The sequence below is a fragment of the Cricetulus griseus genome, chromosome 2 (genome assembly GCF_003668045.3).
Source record: "Cricetulus griseus strain 17A/GY chromosome 2, alternate assembly CriGri-PICRH-1.0, whole genome shotgun sequence".
In the NCBI taxonomy this organism is placed as follows: domain Eukaryota; kingdom Metazoa; phylum Chordata; class Mammalia; order Rodentia; family Cricetidae; genus Cricetulus; species Cricetulus griseus.
The window spans coordinates 48,959,455-48,967,016 of record NC_048595.1 but is presented as its reverse complement, the minus strand read 5'-3'; positions in this window follow the sequence as shown (position 1 = coordinate 48,967,016).

Sequence of the window (7,562 nt, the reverse complement as noted above, 5' to 3'; positions counted from 1 at the left end):
AAGATTCTGTTCAGTTAGAATAATCACTTCACCCTTTATAGAAAAATGCTCAGAAAACACTGGACACACAGGAGCAATGTAGTAGTCATTATTACCATTGTCACTGTGTCACTACCTATGGTGATGGCAGAGGAGAGGCCACCCAAAGCAATCCAGTTACTACTCAAGACTCACATGAGTTCAGGTGAGCAAAGCCTCGCCTTGGTATGTGGGACAGTGGGGGACACTTCTCTAATGGTTCCACTTGTCTCTGTTTCTCATAGTATGCGTCTTAGTTGGCCATGTCATCTTGACACAGCAGAGAATAGCCTCAGAAGGGAGTCTCAGTTGAGAGATCACTTAGACCAGATTGGCCTATGAGCAGGTACCAGGGATTGCCTTGACTGTTAATTGGTGCAGGAGGGACCCAGTGGGATGAGGGGTGGAACTCACATCACTGGCATAAAAGAAGCAACCATTACCCAGCCTCTTAATTTCCTAAATTCCAAAATCCCAGAGAAAGTATGTGATTGTCCCATCTTTAGGATGTCAAGGAAGGGATGGAGCTAAGTAGCCTAGGATGAACACTGTCAGTGTCTGTTTAGATCCTCAAACCACCTTCAATTACACCTGCCAGCATCTGGATACCATATATGGGGATAAGTTATTTCCATGGTTATGGAAGGCTGTTCTGCCCTGGGTGGGTGATGAACAGAAATGACAGGGACTCTCAAACCTCAGGAAAACTGCCTGGGACTGGTGTATCAATACCCCAACTCTATTTCTCCTGGGAGGGTAATTCCTAGGTCTCCGGATGCGCCATTTCCCAGAGCCTCCCCAGAGAGCCACTCTAGTGGTATATGGCTTCAGAAGGCACACAGTAATCTACCTGTCCCTTGGTCTTAGGCTCAGGTCTCTAAAATAACTATTAGCTCAGGCTCTGCTTCTGGGGAAGCCCAAATCCAAACACCATCCAGGGAAGGACCAAATGCAGGGCTGAGAGGAGGGCTCAGTTGGAAAGCACTTTCCTCATGAGCTTAAGGACCTGCATCTGGTCCCTATGGCCCGTGCAAAGAGCTGGGCCCGGAGATGTGTGGCTGTAATCCCAGAGATGGGAAGAAAGAGACCAGAGGATCTCTGGGGCTCACTGACAAACCAGCCTAGGCAAATTGGCAAGCTCCAAGTCCCAATGAGAAACTGTCTCAAACAGCAAGGTGGATGGCTCCTGAGGAAAAATAACCCAAGGTTGGCTCTGGCTTCCAAACCCACATGTACATGCACACATACACACACAAACACACGTACATATAAAGAGGGGTGGGGTGGGGGAGAGAGAAAAAGTGTGTGTGTGTGTGTGTGTGTGTGTGTGTGTGTGTGTGGTGTATTCAAATGTAAAACTCTAGAAAAATAAGGAAGACAAGCATAAATAAGTCAAGGAGAAGCTGACTGGAGGTAGAATGCCTGAGACAGGGGGACTTCTCTGCCCAGCCCCTCAGCTCTCGGCAGCAAGGTCTTGGGAGGGAACAGGGCAATTATAAGAACAGTTCTAGAAGCCAGATAAGTAGTACAGTGCATGTTGTTTTGGGAACTGGGCATCGCCTTAGCCTTGTAGGTGAGGTATGGGGCAGTATGAGGAAGGTACAGTCTGTGGCTTATGCAGAAGTGTGTATTGGGGTGAAGCTCACTGTCGCGCTGGCCTCTCTATTTCCCCTCTGCACACATGGCAATGACTTTCTGTGTCACTCAGTCATTTCACGTGGAAGAGAGAGAAACTAGGCCCCAGAGAGGGAACAGGAGCTTTGAAGGCTGTGGTGCTCCATCTACCTGTCAGAAAAACCTTTAATAAATAAAAAGGAAAGGGGGAGGTGTGGGATGACAGCGACAGGGAGAAAAAGATGAAGTGTGAAAAGTTCTGTCCCTGGCTCTGAACCAAAGCATTTTCAGCCCTGAGATAAAAGACAGGGAAAACGTTATGAGGCTAGGCCTCCCCTCTGCAGTGCACTGCCCCAGGCCATGAGCAAGCAGAGCACTCACTTTCCTGCTCAGAGGAGCAGCAGGTAACCTGTTTCCAGAGAAGGTCTCCTCCTCCCAGGCTGGGGCTGGTGATGTAGGAAATTCTCCCAAGGAGGGAGTCCCCAAGGAAACACAGTTCTCCCCCATTACACTATCGCGTAGGGCAGGGGGTGCACCCAGCAGTTAGTTAGGTGATATATAGAACAGGTTTTAACTTCTTCCCAAAAGCACAACACTGTATAGGATTTCCAAAGGCCCAGAATAATTACCCATCATGAGCAAGTTGACAATCCTGTCTTTGGGTTTCTCAAAAAACATTCTGGAGAAGTGCTTTCCTGATTTTACCACCTCAGCTTAGACAATAAAACAGAATTCTGAACCAGGTGGTGATGTGGTCTAGAAAAGTACCCCAGGGTCTCAGGAGCAGGGCTTAGGGGGGTGGCAGGTGGGCAGGAGGTAGCAAGACTCATGCCACCTTCTCATCAGTGTGGGTGTGATCTGCTTTGCTAGTGTACTTTGTGTTCAGCTTGTTGACAAGGGGCATTTGCTTATCAAAGGAAAAAAATAAGAAACAAAGAAACAGTTATGAATTTACCAGACTGAAATGCTAGCAGTTACCAGCCATTTAGTGCTGCCATGTCCCAAGGGCTCTCTATTCACTAATCTTTAATCTGCTTAACTCCCTGAGAGTGACTATCCCCCACTCGACTCTTGTTAGAGATAAAGAAGCTAAGTTACAAGGGAGTGACTGGTCCCTGGGTGAGCAGCCAGCAAGGCCAAGGGCCATAAAGAACTGTCTAACCAAAGATTCTTACTTGAGAACTGTGGCTAATGTGCCCCTTGAGAGCCAAAGGCCTAATCTTAGGAATCCTTGAATATTTCTTAGATATCCATTAGTATACAATAACTATGCAAAGGCAAAGGCTGGGAGTCATTTCATTTTGGTTCAGGTTGGGTTTTCAGCACACAGAGGATTAAACCCAGAGCTCCTTCCATGCCAGGCAAGCACTGCCACTGAGCTGCCTCCCTACACTCTTCATTTTGACAAAGGATCTCACAAGTTTCCGAGACTAGCTCTGATTTTGTGATCCTCTTGTCTCAGCCTTCCAGGAAGCTAGGATTTCAGGTATGCACCATGAGACCTAATTGTGCAAAATAATGGGATTGATAATGACATGTTCATTCATGTGCATGACATACTTCTGACGACCTCTCACCACCCTGTCCCACTGGTCCCCTTCTTCCCAAATAACTTTCCTTTATATTCACACTGTTGTTTCTTAGGCCAGAATCTACATTTAGGAGGAAGGATGAAGCTGGGTGTGGTGGTACACACCTTTAATCCTAGCACTAGAGACCCAGAGGTCTGTAGATGACTAAGTTGGGGGCCAGCTTGGTCTACAGAGTGAGTTCTGGGACAACCAGAGCTACACAGAGACAAAACTATTTCATAAAGACAAAAAAAAAAAGGGGGGGAGGGAGAATGTAAAATCTGGCTTTCTGGTCTGGCTTTCTTCACTTAACAAAATGATCCCAGTTCTATCATTTTCTACAAATGACATAATCTTACTCTTTATGGCTGAGTAAAATTCCATTGTGTACATATATCTGTGTAGGCTCTTATCTGGTAAAAGGGACTTGGCAGATGTGATTCAATTAAGGATCTGGAGGTGGAGACATTGTCTTGGGCTACCCAGGTGGGCCCTAAATGTGGATGACACATAGGGAGATTTGACAGCCTAAGAGAGAATGCAGTGTGAATATGAAGCAGAGATTAAAGTGACATTGAAAAGCTCAAAGGCCAAAGCCAATGAGGATATAAGGGCTAAAAACCAATATTTTTGTCCCTGCCCCTACATAAATCAGGCCCCAGAAGATAATGGGACACTTCTCAGATGATTCTGTAACTCTAGAAAGTTACCAGTCCTCTTGATTAGAGAAGTCATAGGGACCCCAGAGGTTGGGTTCTGCAATAAATCTCTGTCTTTCAGTTTCTCTCTTTATTAACACCCCCCCTTTGTTTTTCCAATATAGGGTTTTTCTGTGTAACAGTCCTGGCTGTCCTGAAACTCAATTTGTAGACCAGGCTGATCCTGAAATCACAGAGATCTACCTGCCTCTGCCTCCCAAGTGCTGGGATAAAAGGTGTGTACCACCGTGCCTAGCCAAAACTCTTTTTGAAACTCACCCTCCATTGTTCATGAAATACATTCTTTGAGTTTATAAGATGAACCCCAGAGTGGTTGGCTCAGCACAGGATTTGGTGACAATGACTTCTGGCATCTTCCATCCAAGTAGCCTACTTGAGATGAAAACATCTCCATAGTTCTCAAAGAATGGGGATTCTCTCTCCCCTCTTAATGTAGCCACAAAGCCCAACATTGTAAGAGACACCAGAAGCAGAGAAAAACCAGAATGATTCTCTAACACAGCCTCCAGAGGACTCATGGGTTTGCAGACAACTGGGTTTGACCTAGTGAGACTGACTGCTGCTGCCTAGCCTCCAGAATGCACATTGCTTTGAGGCACAGGCAGTAAATACAACCACCAAATGTCGCTGTTTCACAGACACAGGCCAGAAGCTGATGGGGAGAGAAAAATCAAAGCTTTGCTTCTCCACTCAGCTCACATCTCACACCTCTCACCTGTTTCTGCTCCTGGGATCTCTCACTAATAAAGTAGCCTGTGCCCTACTCTGGTCCCCTTCAGGTGCTCTGTAATTTGAACAACAAAGAACACTTGATGGTCCCTGTTTTATTTTTTCTGATTTGTGGGGTTGTTTGTTTGGGGGTGGGGCATTGCTATTATTTTACAGTTTGAAAGGCTGGGTAAGAGTTGGTAGAGAGATGCTTAAAACTTACCATCCTCTGCTACTAATTCCTTTCCCTGGAATTCAGGAGGAGGGCAGGGACCCCTCTCCCACTAAGCAGACAGAGGCATCTCTGTGCTCTTTGAAGTCAAGTATTCTTCATTCAAGCTCATTTTTTTTGTTGTTGTTTTAGGATTGCTTTGTGAGTGGTTGCTAGGGAGATGGCATAGTATGTAAGGACACTTGCTATGTGAGCATGACACCCTGAACCTGGATTCCCAGAATCTGTATCCAAAAAAGCTAGACTTGACCATGCCGAGAAGTAATTAGACAGGAAAATCATCAATGTTTGCCACCCTGGTTGAGGACCACATTCAACAAGAGAGCTGTCACAAGAGAATAAAGTAAAGGAAGAGAGAGAGGAGGAGAACTGATGTCACCCTTTGTCTTTTGCATGTGCACGCATGTGTGCACACACATACAACACACACACACACACTTAAAATTGTTGTAAAAATGGCTTTTTGAACTATGAAGCCACTCAGTTTCCCTCCTCTCTAATACATATATATATATATATATATATATATATATATATATAGACATCCCATCTTCTCATCTGCCAGACAGTTATTAAAAACAATTTCTTGCAGGGTGGTGGTGGTGGTGCACACCTTTAATCCCAGTACTGGGGAAGCAGAGGCAGGCAGATCTCTGTTAGTTTCGAGGCCAGTCTGGTCTACAGAGTGAATTCCAGGACAGCCAGAGCTACACAGAGAAACCCTGTCTCAAAAGAAAGAAAAAGAAAGAAAGAAAGAAAGAAAGAAAGAAAGAAAGAAAGAAAGAAAGAAAGAAAGAACTTCAAAAGTTACTTACTGAGCACTTACAGTCCACAAGTTACATAAGTATCTAGTGGAGTAAATAAGTAGTGGCTGTTCTCAGAGAGACTGCCCTCCAAGGAAAGGCACCCAACAAGAGGGCAAACAGGTGCACAAAGACAAACCGTGAAGACCAGAGCGTGACACAGGTTATCCTGAGGAAAACTTGGAGAATGAGCACACACACTGGAAGGATCGGTGCCTTGCTCAGTTTTGTGGGGCATGGGGACCAGGGGCAAGGGTGTGAACCAGGGCTACATGTGCAGACAGGTTCTCTCCCACTGAGCAAACCCTCCCCGGGGGGCGGTTGTTCAACTTTTTAACATTGTTCATTTCAAGTGTGTCAGGAGGAGTGGGGGTCGGTTGAAGCAGGAGAATAATGATGTGATTTTTAAGTTTAGAAAACACTGAACAAATGAAACCACTTCAAGGGCATTTGTAATAACTGCACGGCATCCCTGGTTTGCAGACATTGTTATTCCCCTTTTAATGACAAAAAGGGTTTGGTGACTTGAAATGATATCCCCTCGAAGCTCAGCTATCAAAAGATAGCTCTAGGCTAACATCTCCCAGCTCTCTCCTCTCAGAGGGACCCTCTTTCTTCCTTCATACAGAGGGCAGAAAAGCCATGAGTTCCTTGGAGCTACTGACCCCACTCCTCTAAGCCCCAAACAATATATATCTTAATAGTGTCTCCTCAACCTTCCCTTCCTTTCCCCATGCCTCTCCAGGGATCTTTGAAAGCCAGGCCTCAGTAGGTCAGAAATCTGCTTGGTGGCTACAATTTCACAAGCAGGAGACTTTACGCCCCTTGGCAAGCCAGAGATGTAAGTAGATTCATTGTACTTTCTGTCAGGGCTCCTGAGGGCATCTCAGCTGTTGGGGAAGGGGGACAGACCCCATTCTCTGCCAGGACCCTAGGGCCAGAGTGTAGGCTAGCTGGATGTAACCACAAGACCTGGATCCCTAGACTCAGTTTCCCCAGCAGGACTTTAGCAGTGTCTTGGGGCCTTCCACACTGCCCTGCAGAAAATGCTCTATAAACATGTCTAAAACTAATGGATTTGTTGCTTCTCAAAAGGACAATCATAGATAACTGCATAGCTGAGCTGATTCAGAGAGATATCCCACTGGAAACCCCTAACTTGGGATTCCTCTCCTCTCCTCACTTGTCCCCACCTTCCTCTTCTCCCTGCTTTATTCTTGGTCCATTGTAGCACCATCTCCTTCAGCCTCTTTCTCTCCTCCTTTAGAATGTCTTCCTTCTGGTTCTATGTTAGCAAGAGATCTCTTCTACTTTGGAAGTTGACAAGAGAGCCAAGGGCCAGAGTGTCCTAAGGAAACCCCTACCTGGTGCCATGGATGGTCGAGCAACCCTACCCCACCCCACCACCCGTGGGCTGGTCATCCTGGGTTCTATAAGAAAGCAGGCTGAGCAAGCCATGGGGAGCAAGCCAGTAGGCAGCACCCCTCCACGGCTTGTGCATCAACTCCTGACACCAGGTTCCCATACTGTTTTGAGTCCCCATCCTGACTTTTTCATTGGTGGACTATGGATATGGAAGGGTAAGCCAAATAAACCCTTTCCTCACAACTTGCTATGATCATGTGTTTCATCACAGCAATAGCAACCCAAACTAAGACACTCAGAACTTCTCCAAGACAAGTATTTGTCTTTTTCATCTCTGTGCTAGTATCTAGTATAGAGGGAGCCTTTTAAAAAGTGTATTAAATAAATAAAGGTGTTGATTTAGTATTTATTATCTGTAATGCCCTACATTACAAAAATGAAGGATGCCAGGATTCTATATCAAGAAATTTGCAGTCTTCCAGAGAAGACAAGTAGCTGTCATCTTGTAGCAGTATATACTATGCACTGTGGA